Raw genomic sequence first — 18,970 nt, forward strand, 5'->3', positions numbered from 1 at the left:
AGCAACCCCACACATGAATGGTCTCAGGATGCTTTACTGTTGGCAAGACACAGGACTGATGGTAGCGCTCACCTTTTCTTCTCCGAACAAGCTTTTTTCCGGATGCCCCAAACAATCGGAAAGGGGATTCTTCAGAGAAAATGACTTTACCCCAGTCCTCAGCAGTCCAATCCCTATACCTTTTGCAGAATATCAGTCTGTCCCTGATGTTTTTCCTGGAGAGAAGTGGCTTCTTTGCTGCCCTTCTTGACACCAGGCCATCCTCCAAAAGTCTTCGCCTCACTGTGCGTGCAGATGCACTCACACCTGCCTGCTGCCATTCCTGAGCAAGCTCTGCACTGGTGGTGCCCCGATCCCGCAGCTGAATCAACTTTAGGAGACGGTCCTGGTGCTTGCTGGACTTTCTTGGGCGCCCTGAAGCCTTCTTCACAACCATTGAACCTCTCTCCTTGAAGTTCTTGATGATCCGATAAATGGTAGATTTAGGTGCAATCTTACTAGCAGCAATATCCTTGCCTGTGAAGCCCTTTTTGTGCAAAGCAATGATGACTGCACGTGTTTCCTTGCAGGTAACCATGGTTAACAGAGGAAGAACAATGATTTCAAGCACCACCCTCCTTTTAAAGCTTCCAGTCTGCTATTCTCAATCAGCATGACAGAGTGATCTCCAGCCTTGTCCTCGTCAACACTCTCACCTGTGTTAACAAGAGAATCACTGACTGACTGGTCCTTTTGTGGCAGGGCTGAAATGCAGTGGAAATGTTTTTTTGGGGATTAAGTTCATTTTCATGGCAAAGAGGGACTTTGCAATTAATTGCAATTCATCTGATCACTCTTCATAACATTCTGGAGTATATGCAAACTGCCATCATAAAAACTGAGGCAGCAGACTTTGTGAAAATTAATATTTGTGTCATTCTCAAAACTTTTGTCCACTGCTGGTGTTTTATCTACAGGCTTTGTCCAAACACCCCTCCTGCTTGCAGTTCAGCCTGCTTACAGCCCAACCCAGCTTTTATGCCTAAAGTGGTGGAGTCAGCCTACAGATGTCCCACAGTAGAGCTGTTGGCATTTGACCCGCCTCCATTCTCTTCAGTGAAGGAGAAGGAGCTTAATACACTGTGCCCTGTGCGGGCTCTACATGTATACATGTTAAAACAGCAGAGTTCAGGAAAGGTGATCAGCTGTTAGTATACTGTGCTACTCACAATAAGAGAAAGCAATTGTCCCCCCAGAGGCTGTCTCACTGGATTGTGGCGTCTATATCTCTGGCTTACAGTTGTAAAAGTATGCAGCCCCCTCAAGGCTTGAGGGGTGGCTTCACCCCTCTTGGGCTCTGTTCAGGGGAGTCTCCATACAGGATATATATGCTGCAGTGAGCAGCACTGTTGTCAATTTTACAATTCAGTTAGTTTTTATATATGTACATGCCTGTGTGTATTTGTTTGTGCATGTATTTATTTGCCTTTCTGTGGCTTTTTTTGTAACCCTCTTTTTCTAAGTTACGATTGAAATAGTTTGATTGTATTGAAATTATTTGGGCTTCCCAGTATTAATAGTTAATATATTATTTTAATGATTAATGACTATTGCGTATTACTTGTATTTAATTAATTTTGTCTTATTTATTTGTTGAATTTATTTACCCTTGTACCGTTTGAGAATTTTGTATCATCATCATCTGTCAAGTGTTATGGATACAATTTTATTTCCAGTGGTATTACTCTGGTCACACATATATTACATATTTCCCCCTCCTATCTTTGTTTGTACAGTAAAAGGAATATTGTGAGGATATAATAAAAATGAGCCTTTTGTAAAGGTATTTTGCAAATGACAATGCCTTTAGGGATTTTAGAGGGCTTTTACTTTGAAATGTTTCATTACACTTTTCTGATATTGTCAGAGTGAGACTCTGAGGTGATGAACTGTCATTATGGATTGAAATTATTAAGTGGAAACGGAGTTTCTCAATGACAGTCTCTGGTTTTATTCACATTTTTCTTCATAATAAAGTTTTACTTATTATTCACAGAGGCGAATCTTTTTTTTAAGTCTCAATTTTCTCATTAATAGTTTCATGGGCAGTCTTAGTTTTTTTAATTATTTATTGTATGTATTATTTATCATTACTTCATATAGTTCAATTAGTTTTCTGTATTTTTCTTTATCAATTAGTTGATTATTTTGTTATCTCAATATTTCCATCCTGCATTCACAAACTGTTCAAGTGTCACGTCCCATTTACAGGAAGGTCGCCTTTTATTTAGATATCACTCAAAATGTAAAATAATGTGCTCGTAACGTAATGGTTCATATGCCTGTAACGTAATGTTTGGAGAAACTGCGCACCGCGGAATGAGCTGGGGCTAGTTTGACTGTGTGTTTCGTCGCGTGCGCCATGACGCACGAGGATAGGGCCATATGTTTTAATTTATTATCAAATGCAAACTCTTACAAAACAGTGTGGCATCAAGCCCATTATAGAGGCTACATCATGTGATTAAGTAAAACGTTTTATCTCTCATCCAAGAGGCGCAAATTCAGTTCGCAAGGTCTTGTTACTAAAGAACAGATTATTAACTCGTGGCCACAACTTATTATCTCATTCTCACGCTTTATTATTTCGTGGCCACACAAAATATTTCCCGAAATGTCACCAGAGGGGATCCGTACCAATGTGACCAAAAACAGAAAATATTTAAACTGGATAAGTATTTTTCTCCATGATTACACCTCTACAAAGCGGAAGAGGATTTAAGATATTTCAATTATGATGTAGAAAGACTAAATTTACAGAAAATGTCAACATTAACATCAATGTTTATTTTTCTCACATAAAACAATCAGTTAACGACAGGTGAGCTAGCGGACGCCCGGATATTGAGGCTAGAGTAATCCTGCTGCAGCGGCCGAAGATTCGGTTCTAACACGTCCCTTTGCTGTGTGTATTCCCCGATCTCTCTCCCATTCCCACGTCCACTGTTACATCAAAAGACAGAGACGAAATGCCCCAAAATGTCTTAATTAATAATTAATAATTCTAAATATCAGTAAAATCACCTGAAGGTAAGCAAAATATGTTTAAGGTTGTTGCATGAATCAAGAAGCTAAAAAACGGAAGGAATAGGGAATTTTTTAAGATAATCTATGAAATAAAGCATCAACGTTATTTTGGGAAGAAATACAAATATTCCATATTTGTTTACTGTTTTTATTTGAATACATGTAAAACAGGTTTAAAATATTTTTTTTAATAGGAGTTTCCATATTTGAGACGATTCTTCACACTGAAACTAATTAGAAATGCTGCAAACCCAGGACATGTGTTGAATAGTCAGTGCACAGACAGGCTGTTTGCTGTGTCCTGTGATGATGTGGAGGAAGGAGGGGCTGGCAGTCTGTCGAACACACGCGCGCGCACAAGTACGATAACCGTTACGGGGAAGATGGAGGATCGTGTGGTAGTGATGGAGAGGACCTCATCCTGCAGCAACATCGCTTCTGAAAGCAGGTGAGTTCGCCTCTCGTTCGGCTCAGATACAGCTCAGTGTCAGCCGAAAATCTACAGCTCAGAGGCGGTAGTGGTGACGGTGTAGTGTCTCTGCCCTTTTTGTTAACTGAGAAGTGGCTATCGATAAAGATAACAGCGCGGTTCAAGGGAGATGCTACATCGGGATTCATATGGAGGGAAGCAACACTGGCACGATGTTCGAGGCGTTTGTGAAGCGCGACCGCCCACCGGTTTGGCAAGAATGAAACGGCCCATAGAGGCCCTGTTCATGGCAGGTTTAGAGTACCAGCATGGGTGATCTCAGCCCAGTCGTGATGACTAGTTTCAGATCATCCATGCTGGCCCGGTCGATTATTTTTGCTTGCGGCATGTACAAGCCAAAACCACTACTTTTTTAGAGGCAGTCTGTGTGGCCTGGTTGTTGTGGACAGATTTGCTGTAGCTTACTTTCTGGTTGTGCAGACTTCCTGAGCTGCAGCGCCTCCCTCCATCTGATAGATCTTGGTTCATGAGCTTCATAGAAATCACAGACCTACTGGAAAATATGGAGTGTGAAATCTGCATTTGGAATATTCCTGACTTTAAGTAATTGAAATCAAATTTTGTAATCCCATCTTGTGTCCCAAAATGTGTCTGTGTTTTCTAAATTACTAATTTTGTATTGTTAAAAGGGTAAAAGCGTGTTTAGGGAAATAATATTAGTATTGATTATGGGTAAAAAAATATTTTCAAGTGGCAATATAACAGCCAAAGTCATGGTTGGATTAATTCATTAAGAGTATTTGTATTTACATGTTAAGGTGTATTTTACACATCTTGGAATATTAGGCCACTACATATGGTGGCCCTGAGGGCCAAAACAATTTTTTTTACAAAACACAACACTTCTTAAAGGACAACAACATAATTCAACAAAACAACATTTCACAAAACAACATTTTAGAATAAGGAAAGGGGGGGGACAACATTTCTTGTTTGGCATTTTGCATAATTTAAGACAACCAATGCCATTTCCTGTTTCTGTTCCTTACTCAAATTATAAACTGAGATTGAATGAATAAATGGTGAGTTTGAAATCATGAGGATATTTGAAACAAATGGACATACATATGATGTAGTTCTCTACTCAGTTGAGCAAGTTACTCAGGAAGTGTAATAAATTACTCTTTACTCATTACACAAAATTCTTCCACATGTTCTGATGCAAGTGGATCGTCTAGTAGTGGATCGACTAGACTTGGTCCGATGAGCTGTGCATTTACCTATATAACTCCTGTGAACTGCCTTGGTGTTTGCACTGGAAGTTAAATATATCTCAACATCACCTGATGTCAAACTGACAGTCAGTCTCAGTGGAGAGGGCTTCTGTGAGATCTGTAAAAGTCACATCCTTGTCACTGTCCTCTTTGAGGTCTGAGTCGGACTCCAAATTGACACACTGACTTTAAACTCTCACTCTACTTTAAACGCCTCAGCAAAATTTGATCTATTCTCTGTCACAGTGGCCAAAACTTTGCCAAGCAGCCGTTTGATGAATTAATTTGTTCGAGCTCTGTGACAGTAACAACAAAGTGTGCCTGCCTCTGATTCTTTTACATGCTATGGTAGCCTTGTTATGTTCCAAAATGGAGCGGTTGATTCAGTGAACTGTAACACCCAGAAAGCATTTGTTGTTTATACGTCCAGATGTTAGCTGTTATGGAAACAAAGTCGACCTCTCCGAACATGGTCTTCAAATTAGATTCCATTTTCGAATGTTGTCTCACTATGCTACTCAAGGTAGCTGGCAAATGTCTTTCTCTGTGGCAGCATAACCATAATCATGGGTATTTTCTCTATAAAATGTCAAAATGAGGCTGAGTCAACTGTGGAAATAGGCAACATCTCCTGTCCACTTATCCTGGTCTGAAATCCAGCTTCTGTTGCTTGACCGGTGTGCATGTATCACTAGCAGTGGAGGCCTCCCTATCAGCCCTGGTGGTTTTTTTCCACAAGTTTCACATTGCTGTGATGGTTCAATAAATTTGATGTTAAATTTTTTGGGGTTGACAGTATTTGGCTGCAAGCACAAAGTTTATAATTGACGACAATGTTCTTTGCATTTCTGACACAAACTCAAAATAATGACAATACCTCCAGGTGTTGAAAGTGTGCCTTTCTCCTTCTCCCTCATCCTCCTTGCTTGATATAGCTCTTTTGTTATCAGCCAACTTGAAGGGATGTGACCTGCCCTGACTTGCCCGGTGTTTACGTCATAAGATAGCCTACCAACGACAAAAATTAAATTGTGCTCTGTGAAACTGCAGTGGGTCAGAAGACATCAGCTGAGTAAGCAGTCCTTCAATGTGGCCCAGGACACATTTGTGAAAAGAACGTGGCCACACGTGTCCCAGACCATCTCCGAATGTGGTCTGTGTGATCGGATCTCCGGACACATTAAAGGGATAGTTCACCCAAAAATGAAAATTCACTCATTATGTACTCACCACTACGCTGATGGAGGAGTGGGTGTTATCCTCCTCCAGGGCTGCTTTCGCGTGTGGATCACAGTGGACATTTAGGCAAAAAATATGGTGTGAATTACCTTGTTTTTAGTCAAATTTGAATTCCGGGGGTTACTGACACTTGAAAGACACCACGTTTGAAGAAGTTGTCACCATTTACTTTCATTTTATTGGATTGGCTGCAACGTTGTTTACCACTGAAATTCCAAAAATGTTTTGTGGACTCAAACACTTAACCCACCCCTAAATTGGCATGAGTAGATCATGAGTGAATTTTCCTTTTTGGGTGAACTATCCTGAATCATCTGGGTATGTTCACACACAACAACAACACACTGCAATCGGATCACTCATGAGAGATCATAATAGCAGTTCTGAATGGGGTCATACTATCCTATCTTATCAGAGCAAGTTTAACATATCCAGTAGGGTTGGGCTGAAGGACGCTGCCATTGTCCATCAATGATGGCTGACAGCCATCACTATGCCCCGCCCCCCACGTTCAACACTGACAGAGGGGTGTAGCCTGCCATGCACAGACTATAATTTCAGTGTCTACTATTACATAGAAAAATACAGTGGAAACCTGATATAGTGATCGCTCATATAGTGATCAAGTAGTCCACTTACAGTGTTCATTTTGGGTATTTTCATACATGTTTGGACCAGTGGCAGCTGGTTAATACGGAGCACAAGGGCACCGCCCCTTCCAACATCCTGAGACAAAAAAGCCTATAAAAAAATGTTAAAGATAATTAGGGCGGCACCTATAGTTTATTTAATTGATTAATCTAACAATTATCTTTTTTGATTAATTATAAGTATGCACTGCAAGGCATTATTCCACGACAAAATATAGCCCAGTCTGAACTGCTTATCTGCCTTTTACAGTCCCATACAAAATGTCTCCAAAATAAAATGAGTGCTAGAGCTTGTTCCATTAAAGTAAAAGGAATATATCAATCTACATTAAGCTGTCCAACAACAAAACCAAAGTTAAATTTAAGTTACTTACTGGTGGAAAACAAAAACATTGTGTAAAATCAAGTTTAGTAGTCTATCAAAAAGTTATTTTAGGAAAAGATTGGTGCAATTTGAGTAACACTGAAACTTTGAACTGAAGTTACTCTGAACTTTTTTAACCTCCCTCTACTTGCCCGTGCATAGTGGTTGTGCTGCTGTGGTAAGCCATTTCTGATATGCAGAGCTTACAGGGTACCATGTTTGTCTCTGACTAAAAACTCCCACACTTGAGATCAGGGATATTCAATTAAAATTCAAAGTTGTCCACTAATGGTGAGTGTCCTCAAGCAAAGGTCACATCATAGGAAACATCATAATGTCTAACACGCAATATGATTATGTGACATATATTTTGAAGTAGCCTAGTAGTTGTATAAATGTTCATTATTCATTTTCACATTGAACTAGAGGGTACTGTTATTATTGTTGATTTTAACTGTTGATTCAGGAGATTCTGCTGTCCTAGTGCTCCTAGACCTGACGGCCGCTTTCGACACGGTCGACCACGCAATCCTAATGTCACGCCTGGAAAACTTTGTAGGGATTAAAGGTACAGCACTCAGGTGGTTTGAGTCTTACTTAACAGATAGGAGTTTTTCTGTCCACCTGGGTGAATACTCCTCTGGGAAGGCCCCACTTACATGTGGGGTACCTCAAGGATCCGTTCTAGGCCCTGTCCTTTTCTCTCTATATATGCTGCCCCTAGCATAAATCTTTGAAAAATATAATGTCTCCTTTCACTGCTTTGCAGACGACATTCAAATATACTTGCCCCTGAACCAAAAAACTAAGACATCACTGCAGCCCCTCTTTGAGTGCTTAAATGACGTAAAATCATGGATGGATTCAAACTTCCTCAAATTAAACAACAATAAGACTGAGGTTACCATATTTGGACAATCAGAACTGCAAGATGTGGACAATCTTGGGCCTTTTGCTCCTAATACTCACTCCACTGTAAAGAGTCTTGGTGTTCTTTTTGACAGGGCTTTTAATTTTGAAAAACAAATTTCCTCAGTAGTCAGAGGTAGCTTTTTTCAACTGCGACAAATAGCCAAGGTAAAGGCCTACCTCCCACAAAAAGACCAAGAGAGAATTATCCACGCATTCATTACCTCCCGTCTGGATTATTGTAATTCCCTGTATGTAGGCTTAGACAAATCATCCATTAAACGCCTGCAGCTAGTCCAAAATGCTGCCGCTCGCCTGCTGACTAGGACAAAAAAGAGAGACCATATCACACCCATGTTGCGCCTCCTACACTGGCTTCCTGTTTGTCACAGGATCGTTTTTAAAATCTTACTTTTAACTTTTAAATCTCTTAATGGACTGGCACCGTCTTACTTATCTGAACTTCTCTTTATGCACACTCCAGTTAGGGAACTGAGATCAGCCACTCAACTGCTCCTTGACAAACCTCAGACAAGGCTAGTAACCAGAGGTGATCGCGCCTTCGCAGTAGCCGCCCCAAACCTGTGGAACAACCTACCACTTCACATCAGCTCTGCCCCGTCTTTAACACACTTCAAATCGCTACTAAAAACACACCTGTTCTCCCAGGCTTTCTGCTCGAGTTGAGTACGTTTCATCGCAGCTGATTTTATTTATCTTATCATATATCTTTTATTTTATTTTATTTATTTATTTATTTTAATTTTATTTTACATTAATAATGTATTTTATTTGTATTACTTGCACTATAATGTATTACCTTTTTACTGTCCTTTTGTTGTACCATTACTCCTGTAAAGCACTTTGGTCAACCAAGTTGTTTTTAAATGTGCTATATAAATAAAATTGACATTGACATTATTAAATTGATGTTATTTTCTCGTTTTCAAGTAAAATAAGGTTTGCATTTAAAAACAAAATAAAGAGCTTTTGAAAAAGGCATCTTCAACTAAAGTGCTTAAAGTGATAGTTCAACAAAAAATTTAAATTCACTCCTTATCTACTCACCAATATACTGATGGAGGGGTGGGTGGAGTGTTTGAGTCCACAAATCAGAGGACATTAAGGCTCCCACCCAAAGTAGAATTAGCATATGAATCGCAGCGAAATCGCTTGTGAGAACTTATCTCACTTCACTATTGGATGACACCACAGACCTTTGAAACGAAAAGTGACTTGTGATTGGCTGGTAGATCTGTTGCTATTGGTCACCCTGGGTCATTATAATACACACATGGGTAAACCGCTCCCACACAATATTATTAACAAAAATAATTAATAGTTATTATTACTAAAAATGTATTTATTAATATGAATTATTAGTAAGCCTTTACCAAAAGCACTGCAGTTACTGAAGACTATACATTTATTCATGTGATGCTTGATGTTATATGTTGAACCTATTGTAAAGGGAAAATAACATGAACAAGGTATATGTTGAGTCACAGCTTTAATTGTATACAGCACAAATATTGTAAAAACACAACTGGCCTAGCCAGTGAAAAACTAATCAGGTGAAGCTTGAAATGTCTCTGGGTCATAAGTTCTTGGTGGCACTCTGTCCGAATCTGCTCCAGTGTGGAGACATCTGTGGTGTGTAGCTGTGAGATTCAGTGTAGCTTCTAGTCTTATTTGAAGTGTGGCACACAGGTCGGTGAGCTCCTGGCTGTGGAAGGATGGTTCCATGTCATCTGTCCCGCTTCAATCAGCTGTAAACACAATCAGTACAATCAGCACAGTTCAATGACAATATACACCTATACAATCCGAAAAATGATCTAATGAATCTAATCTTACCCTCTTTCTTCTCTGTCGCCTCCTGAAATTTCCAATGCTGCTGCAAGAGCTGCGAGGTCCGGTTGGATGTACCGGAAGTTCCTTCCTGCATTGGCAGTGACCCCTAGTAGCATCATAATAACTGGAAGCTGTTTTCTCCAGGTCATCCTCCTGTTGCTTGTCAAGCTCTGCTTCCTCCCCATCAGCTGTGTCGGCTTCAATGTCTGCTAGTTGGCAAACCCTGTATTCATCGTTTGTTTCGCTGATGTTTCTAGCCTCAGAGGTGAGCTTTTTGAACTTCTCTCAGTTCAATCTTAGCCATACTTCATGTTCCTCTGCTAAGGAAGTTAGCTTGTTTGGTGAAAGCACTTTTAGCCAAGGTTCTTTCTTTCTTTAGTTTCTTAACTGTTTCCCCCAAAATTTTGTGAAGACTTAGTGGATACAGTTAATAGTTTAAGTCCAGTTTTCCCACTGCGTTGACAGCTTTTCTTCAGACTTTTATCAGGCCTTTAATCCTCTTATCTTGTCACTGTCACCAGTGGTTATCAACTGACCGACCGAAAGTGAAACTTAACGTTATTCTGGTTTAAAGATGATTTTTGATTCTTATTTCTGCCTTCTGTTCTGTTTTACCTAAACAACTACATTAACATATGAACAATCTCAACAAATATTAACAATTAAACAGCTTTAACACCTCCTTTCCTCTTTGTTCCTCACTTTTTCTTGTTCAGTGAGAGAAGTAAACTCTACTTTGCGCAACAACCTTCCTTGCGACGCATCGACTGCGCCCCAGATACTCCCACTTTTATTTGCAGCCAATAGTTTTTTAAAAATCTTATGTGATTGGACGACCCTTGATGGTGTCACATGTACATCTGCTGTCACTAAGTTACTTCCTCTACTTGGAACTGCGGAAAATATAAAATAATATAATAATATATAATATAATAAAGGAGCTTGGTCCGGACCGACCCAATTTACAGATTCAGCAGCCGGAAAGTCATGAGGATGATCTTACACCTGGCCTTCTCCCGCTCTTGTTATGAGAAAAAGAGGTGGCTAACCAGGTGTGGTGTAAGTAATGTGTTTAATTGCTTCCCGTTTGCTGTTTCAAAGTGTCGGCACGGAGGTACTATGGACAGTGATGTGGATGCGAGACCTAAAACATCTCTCTGAAAAATGCAAATGGTATGAAAGTTGCCACACTCATTTAAACAAATTGAGCCTCATTCACTAACATGTGCAGAAATGTTCTTACTCTGCGCACAAAATGAGTGCGTGCGCCAACTCTGAAAAGAGAAGTTGAGGTTATAAGAGGTGGTAAATGATGGTAAAAAACTGAAGAATTTCACAACAGCAGAAACTGAAATAATTGTGTCGGAGGTGGAAGCCACAAAAGACACTTGTTTATGTAGAGTGTCCTCCGGAGTGACGATGTTATAAAAGAATAACATCCGGGTGGAATAACTGATTTGGTGAATGTCCCCTGAGGTTCAGACCATGGCACAAGTAAAAAAGAAAATCAATCAATTTTATTTGTATTACCCATATTCACAAATCACAATTTGTCTCATAGGGCTTTAACAAGGTGGGACATCCTCTGCCCTTAACCCTCAACAAGAGTAAGGAAAAACAAAAAACAAAATACTTTTAACAGGGTAAAAAGAATGTAGAAACCTCAGAGAGAGCCACATGTGAGGATCCCTCTCCCAGGACGGACAAGAGTGCAATAGATGCCACGTGTAAAGGAGAACATCAGCAAGATAAGGGTATTTGCAGCATTGATTAGAATAAAAACTTTGTAGCATAATGGAAGGTAAATTAATTGATGGATTATTATCAGTAATGGTAGAGTATCTGAGGAGAAATATTATATATCAAGCAGTCTTGTTGTAATCATAGTCCATGGTCAGCAGCCACCACGATCAGGATCCACCATCACGATCGGATGCCACCATAGTCCACAATCATGATCCACTGCCGCCAACAGGATCCACCATCAGCTTCCACCTCAATCGTGGTCCACCACCACTATCAGATGCCAACACGATGCAGGATCCGCCATTATTATCACGATTTTTGATTCCCGATCCACCATCATAATCCATGATGTGGCCGCAGCCGCGGCCCTGGATCTGCGGACGATAAGGCAAAGGGACTCCGGGGGAAGAAGTCAAGTCAGTAACATGTATTGATGAGATATTAATTTATTTAATGTGATAGAGAGGGAGAAGAGGAAGGAGAATCTGGGAGCTCCGTGTGTCATGTGTCCCCCGACATTCTAGACCTATAGCAGCATAACAAAGAGCAGGTCCAAGACAAGCCTGGACCGGCTCTAACTATAAGCTTTATCGTAAAGGAAGGTTTTAAGCCTACTCTTAAACGTACAGAGGGTGTCTGAAACTGGGAGATGATTCCACAGGAGAGGAGCTTGATAGTTGAAAGTTCTGGCTCCTACTCTATTTTTAGAGTTTTATCTGAGTTTAATAAGAGGAAATTGCGGGTCATCCAGGTTTTTATGTCCTTGAGACATGCTTGGAGTTTAGTTAATTGATTACACTGTTCTGGTTTTATTGACAAATATAACTGGGTGTCATCCGCATAGCAGTGGAAAGTGTGTCTGACAATGTTTCCTAGTGGAAGCATATATAATGAGAATAAAATTGGGCTGAGCAAAGAGCCCTGTGGAACACCATGTTTAACTTTGGTGCGCACAGATGACTCATCATTAATTGGCACAAATTGGAATCGATCTGAAAAATAGGATTTAAAGCAGTTTAGGGCTGTTCCTGTAATGCCAATTAACTGTTCTAGTCTATAATAAAAATTTGATGGTCAATAGTGTTGAATGCTGCACTAAGATCTAACAGAACGAGGACAGACACACATCCCTGATCTGAAGCTATTAGAAGGTCATTAGTGACTTTTGCCAAGGCTGTCTCTGTGCTGTGATTAGCTCTTCATTGAGATTATTATCCTGGAGAAACTCACACAGCTGATTGACTACAACCTTTTCAAGGATTTTAGACAGGAAGGGGAGGTTGGATATCGGTCTGTAGTTGGGGTTTGATTACAGCTAGTTTAAAGGACTGTGGTACATATCCTGATGATAATGACAGATTGATTGTGTTCAGTATTAGGGGCAGAATTTCTTTAAGTAATTTTGTAGGAATGGGATCTAAGATACAAGTTGTGGGTTTAGAAGATGAGATTATTTTGGGCAGGTGATCAAGGGTGATCAAAGTTTATGCCAAAAAATAAATTGAAAACAATAACAAAAAAATAAGGAAACTATTAATAAATAATTATTAAATTCCTGTTTGTGCACAGCTTGCCTGTCAAACAAATATATTGATTGAATAAAAAATCTAAATATCAGGACTGGTTATTAGACTTAGTCTCTACCCTCCCTCCCTCCACGTCTCCTGCACAGTGGTGAGCACTTGAGCTGTGGACATTCCATGTCCATTCTTCAATTCAATGCTTTTATTGTCATTGTACAGTGCACAACGAAATTAAGTGTCTCCAGTGGATCACACATATACACACACATCAAAAAGAGTGGATCACATACACACATAAAAACAGACGTGTTTTCTTGGATGCATCGTGACGCAGACGTGGACTCCTGTGTCAGAGTCTATGTCAGAGTCTGCTTCCTCCTCACTCCACCTCTGACCTGCACTCACTTTACACTTTAACAATGAACATCATCACTGATCAGCATTTATTAGGATGTACAGTACTGACGTTTACTTTGTGTTTGTTTGATTCGCTCAAGAGTTTATGAGACACATGTTTAAACCTGCTACACAACATGAGACGTAACGTGACGCGCATAGTCAGGACATCAGGGTTAAAGCGAGTCATGATCCGACATCATTGATTAATAACTAAATACATGTGATTATCAGTTTGTGTGTAAAGAGAAACAGAGACGAGCAGACACACACGCACAAACAAATTTAGGTAAGAACATATTGATGAATCCCAGACCCGTCAAACGTTTGAATGCACGGTTTAAGCACAGATTTGTACGTAAGCACTGTTTGTAAATGAGGCCCATTGTTGTGAACGCAATATATCAGGAATGCCCAAAGGTAATTTCATTACATCTGGCACAGCCATTCACTTCGACTCAAGGATGACCTTATTAGATTTTAGTTGTCAAAGGTCAAAGTCACCATGGCCTCACAAAACACATTATTTGCCTTGTGAATGTGATATCTCCGGAAGGCCATGAAGAAATCATTTCACTTTTGGCACAGACCTTCACTTGGACTTAAGGATTAATTGATTTGATTTTGGTAGTCAAAGGTCATGGTCATGGTTGCCTCACAAAATATGTTTATGTTTTTCTTAAAAGTGATATATTAAGATCAGCTTGAGGGAATGCCTTCAAATTTGGTCAAGGATTTACTGATTCTATTATGGTGCTTGGGGGTCAAAGGTCAAGGTAACAGTGACTCATGTTCCTGTGAATGTGATATTTCAGTACTACCAGTAGGAAATTTAATTTAATCTGGCACAATTCACTTGGAGTCAGAGATGACCTGGCCTGAATTTGGTGCTTTAAGGTCACGGTGACCTTTTAAAATACAAGTTTTGACTTGTGAATGTAATATCCCAGGATGACCTCAAGGGATTTCTTTCCAATTTGGCACACATGTTCACTTGGCCTTACTGATTAACTGAGTCAAGTACAGAAAACCAACTGCTTCTAGACAAGAAGACCAGTATGTGTGGTGTACTGGCTAGGAACTATCTGCTCAGTATCCTGAAGTCATTGCATTTCTTTATGGATCAGTGTTTTATTTAGAGAATCACAATTGGTGACGCGTAGGGATGGGATATCTTTTTAATGATATTTGCACACAGGAGCTCTTGAAGGTGCTTTTTTACATCATCAACATCCACATGTGACGAGCCCATGACTGACCGACTTGGACCAATGGGAAGAGACAACATGTATGGAGAGCGTGAGGGGGGCGGGACTTCCGGCAGAGAAAAGTTGCAAGGAGAAGATGGCAGCGCAGAGTAGTAGCCGGTGAGAAGTTTTCGAAACGAACTGAAAAGCTGTAAGTCAGGAAGAACCGGAGGACGGCTGGCGAGTCTTAGCGAGAAGACAGCGTCAGAGTCCACGGTGAACGGTGATTCGCACGGCAGGTTCAAGTGTTTTGCTCTCGCCACGCTCTCCCTCCCCCTCCCCTCGGGTCTCCTCCCGTGAGTATTCTGCCACTGGACATTCTCCACGGTAGCACCGGGCTTGGAGTTAGCTACAGCTACTGCTACGGCGAAACATCTCCCCTACCGGGTGTACATGGACACTATTGACTGACTTTACAGAACGAAGTGAGCGGCACGAACTTTATGGACAGTATCATTGCGGTATATGGACTTCATGCCTACCGTGGTGCAGTGCACTTAAATGACATGTGTTAATGTAATATTTGGTTAGCCGCTGTTCGGTGATACTAAATTCGAATGTATACTGAAGTTCTATTTTGTTGTTTGAACTGAATTGTGAAAGGTGATTCCCTGTGTTAAAGAGAAGGTTTACTGTGAGAATATACGTTCCATAATCCGTATGGTAATTATACTTGAAGACTCACTCCAAACGAATGTTATTATTATTATTATACTGTCTGGGAAAATAAGTTCTGTGTCTAGATAAAATAAATGTGTTTATTTTTCCAGTTAAGAAAACCTGGTCTGTGAGGTTACGGGAAGGGATGGGGCTGTTAGAGTAAACACATATTTCTTTAGATTTACACATCACTGATCTGAACTCATAGTCCTTTAAGATATTTGACGGGGATTTCTCACCCGTTACACACAGGAGTTAAATGGGAGGAACACTATCGGAAAGGTCTACATTTAGACCGAAAGATTGTAAACTCCATGCTGTATGTAGCCTGACGTCAAATTACCTAGGACGTGCATATATGGATATCTGGCCCAGGTACTGGTAGGGCTGGGCAAAAAAACGATATTGATAATTATCGCGATTTAACTTTTCCTCCATAGAAATTTAAGACATGTCGATGTAACGTCAATAGAACTCATCCCATGCATGTTTTGACAGACAACCCGAACAAACCAATCATGTGGCTGGAATAGAGTTACACCCACATCCGGTTAAGTTGATGCACACAGCACAGAGTGTAGAAGGAGCAGCACAGGTGCTAATATTTGGGCTCCTGCATAGAGGTGAACGAACGCTGAATAATTATTACCACCACTGCTTTAGGACAGACAAACATCAATGGTCCGGTCGTGCTGTACTGAGCTTTCTCCTCACTCCCCCTCTGAGCTGCGCTCACTTTACACTTTAACAATAAACACCATCACTGATCACAAGTTATTAGGACACGTACAGAACTGATGTTTACTTTATGCTTGTTTGATTCGGTCTAGCTTATGAGACACATGTTTAAACCTGACATAACACAGTGTTTTAACTTCTTTGTTGCAGAAGAAGCAACAAACCCTTTAACCTGGAACATACATATGAATTCAGCAGGTTTTTTATAAAGATCAGTTCTAGGTATAAGTGATTAGAAAACATCAGAGGAGCAGAGTCACTTGTTGACCAGCGGAGTAATGTGCCTCAGTGCAGTGGTGCTGATTTAAAATAAGATAAGATGAGATAAAAACTTTATTTATATCCCCACCACCAGCACCACCCCTCTATACCGAACCTGACACCAAGCAGACATGTTGCTAAGCCAGCCACTTGTTAGCTACACCAAGCTAACCACAACAAACAACACTGAAGAAACACTGCAGTGTGGAGGGATGCAAGGAAGAGAATGTGTCTCTGCACATTCCTCCTAAGAATGTTAATATTCAAGACCAGTGGTTACGCTTTATTTTTTCTGACGTGTGTCGATGTGTGCTCGGCTCATTTCACCACCAACTCTCAACCAACAACAACTCCTCAAGGATACAGCCTCCCCACACTGCTCGACTCAGATCATGACTCTCAACCAGTAAGTAAACAAATTAATGATGTATCGTAATTCACAAAGAAGGAAGCAGTGGACAACACACTCTTTGCTCTTGTTGTGTTTTTTTAATGCTAATACTAGGTCTAGCGCATTGCTAACTCTTATGAACGTTAGCACACAGAGCAGCTTCACTCTGAATGACCCAGAACTTTAGAAACAACACACATAACGTTCTGTAAAGTCACGTTGTTGTTCCTCACCGTGGTGCTTACTAAACGTTCTAGTTTACTGCTGTTTGTACGACTACTGTTGTCCTCAACTTTGTTTACATTATGTGCACTGCAGCAGAAATTATCTGCAGGGGACATCACATCTGATCTCTTGTGAACCACTTCCAAGATGTCCACATGCATGAAGAACATCCACTGAAACCAACAGTGGTGGTAGCCAGGTGTGTACTGTAAATGTTTCACAGTGCTTCAACTATATTTGTGTTCTATCAGTATATTTTCAGGGATCGCAACTGTGCATCATACAATAAGAACACATAATGTGTGTCATTAGTTCTCTGTAATTATACATATTAAAGAAATCATTTTCTGTTCTTTTTTTTGTCTGAAAAATCAGGTTCAACACCACTTCAAAGTAGAGGCTCCTGAAGGATGTGGAGAAATGAAGGCATTCTACAGTGTTGTCCTAAGTTTGCCTCAAATAATGTCATCTTCCCTTTGATTCACAAGGTGCAAGATCCTTTTCTGTTTGTCATGAGTTAATTTGCTCTGTATGTTTGGTTGAACTGGTGTGCAAAGTCTCAGTTCGATAATTTACACAGATTTCTTTGTTTTTCAGGTTGTACCTGTCTTCAATACACTTCAATGAAAATGCTGATCACCCTAAAAGCAACCAGCTCTTCAAAGAAGCCGATCTAGAAAGGAAGGGGCACAGCAAAGCCAGTGAAAACAGTCCAACATATGGTAAGATACACAAAATGTTTTGATTACAGATGTGTATTTTTATTACAAGGTAAATAACATTTACATAAATAAAAACATCACTGCACAAATGTTTTCCAGGTTACATCCAAGAACTGATGGAGGTCCTGTTTGACCAAGTCTTTAAAGATCCTGCACCATACGTCAATGAGTTTCAGAAGATCAACGTCCCCAAGCTGCTGTCCACTCAGTACGAGAGACTACCAAAAGAAGAGGTCCTCGCTGGCTGTGCCAGTTAAGGGGCGGTCTGAAGCCAACTTAACTGGGAATCCTCATCAGGGAACTCCTTGCGTATGGGAAAGACTTCACACGAGGGAATTACAAACCTCACCTTTCTCGCAAGATGGCCCCAGCAGCAGCTGACGAAGCTCCTGTACGCCTGGCAAAGCTGGAAGGGAGGGGGGGAGGTATTGCACTTTACTAGGGACCTCACAGACATGTCACTTTATTTATTTTTTTAGTACAATACTTTTTGCAATAAGGTTTTTTTATTATAAAATTGTCTTCATTTAGATCAAAGTCTTTTCTACACACCACAATATGTGATTGTTGCAAGTGGATTTTTCTGTAATAAAGTAATTTTCTACTGAACAAAATTGCCTCAAATGTTTTATTTCATAAAGTGAATTTAACATATCTAATAACCAGTTGATATTTATTGTAAATATGCATTTCAATTTACATCATTTTAGCTATACAATAGCCACAATTTCACACAGTATTTCTTATCGGAGAATCCAGTTCAGTGAATGTCTTTTACAGAAAACTTAAGACATCTCTTTGCTTCAGCCTTTAACTAGATCTTGCTCTCCTGCATGTTTATAATCTTTTTATCAATTTCTTTGTCTGTTTTTATACATTTTTTAAATAGATTTCATGTCCTTTTCTTTTAAATATCATTTAACCTGTTATGTTTTATAAAATCTTCTCTTATATGAAATACATTTAAACATGTTTTTATTTTGTTATCTATTATGTATGTAAAACACTTAGAGCTGCATTTTTGTAGGAAAGGTTCTATGCTAATTAAGTTATATTATTATCTAGGAAATCTTTACTAATTTCTGAGCCTCAAAGGCCCAGAATCAGCCCCATAAATGTGTACCTTTTGCAGAGAGTAGACAGTCCAGCACACAGTTTCCAGGCCAGGATGCTTTGTCATGTAGTTTGTGGAGGACTGAAGCTGCTTCATTCTCCTAAGAACCTGATGAGCAGAAAAAATAAGAAACTGGTTCCACAACATAAAAACGTTGACTA

General features: G+C 39.9%; 1 protein-coding gene and 1 long non-coding RNA gene across 3 annotated transcripts in view; one reads left to right on the top strand and one right to left on the bottom strand.

Annotated features, from left to right (window-relative positions):
• Positions 1-2: 2 nt before the first annotated feature.
• LOC117767918 lies at positions 3-16,765 on the bottom strand. Its single transcript, XR_004614954.1, has 3 exons — positions 16,755-16,765; positions 13,577-13,579; positions 3-642 (listed from the first exon to the last, which is right to left on the bottom strand). It is a non-coding gene; the product is annotated as an uncharacterized LOC117767918 (long non-coding RNA).
• Positions 3,444-18,970, top strand: part of apba1a (amyloid beta (A4) precursor protein-binding, family A, member 1a) — a 52,891-nt gene continuing 37,364 nt past the window's right edge. For both annotated transcript variants that reach the window (XM_034595743.1, XM_034595744.1), the window contains exon 1: positions 3,444-3,514. The gene's annotated coding sequence lies outside the window, so the exon portion shown is untranslated. The remainder of the gene's footprint in view (positions 3,515-18,970) is intronic.

Source organism: Hippoglossus hippoglossus, chromosome 9 (genome assembly GCF_009819705.1).
Source record: "Hippoglossus hippoglossus isolate fHipHip1 chromosome 9, fHipHip1.pri, whole genome shotgun sequence".
In the NCBI taxonomy this organism is placed as follows: domain Eukaryota; kingdom Metazoa; phylum Chordata; class Actinopteri; order Pleuronectiformes; family Pleuronectidae; genus Hippoglossus; species Hippoglossus hippoglossus.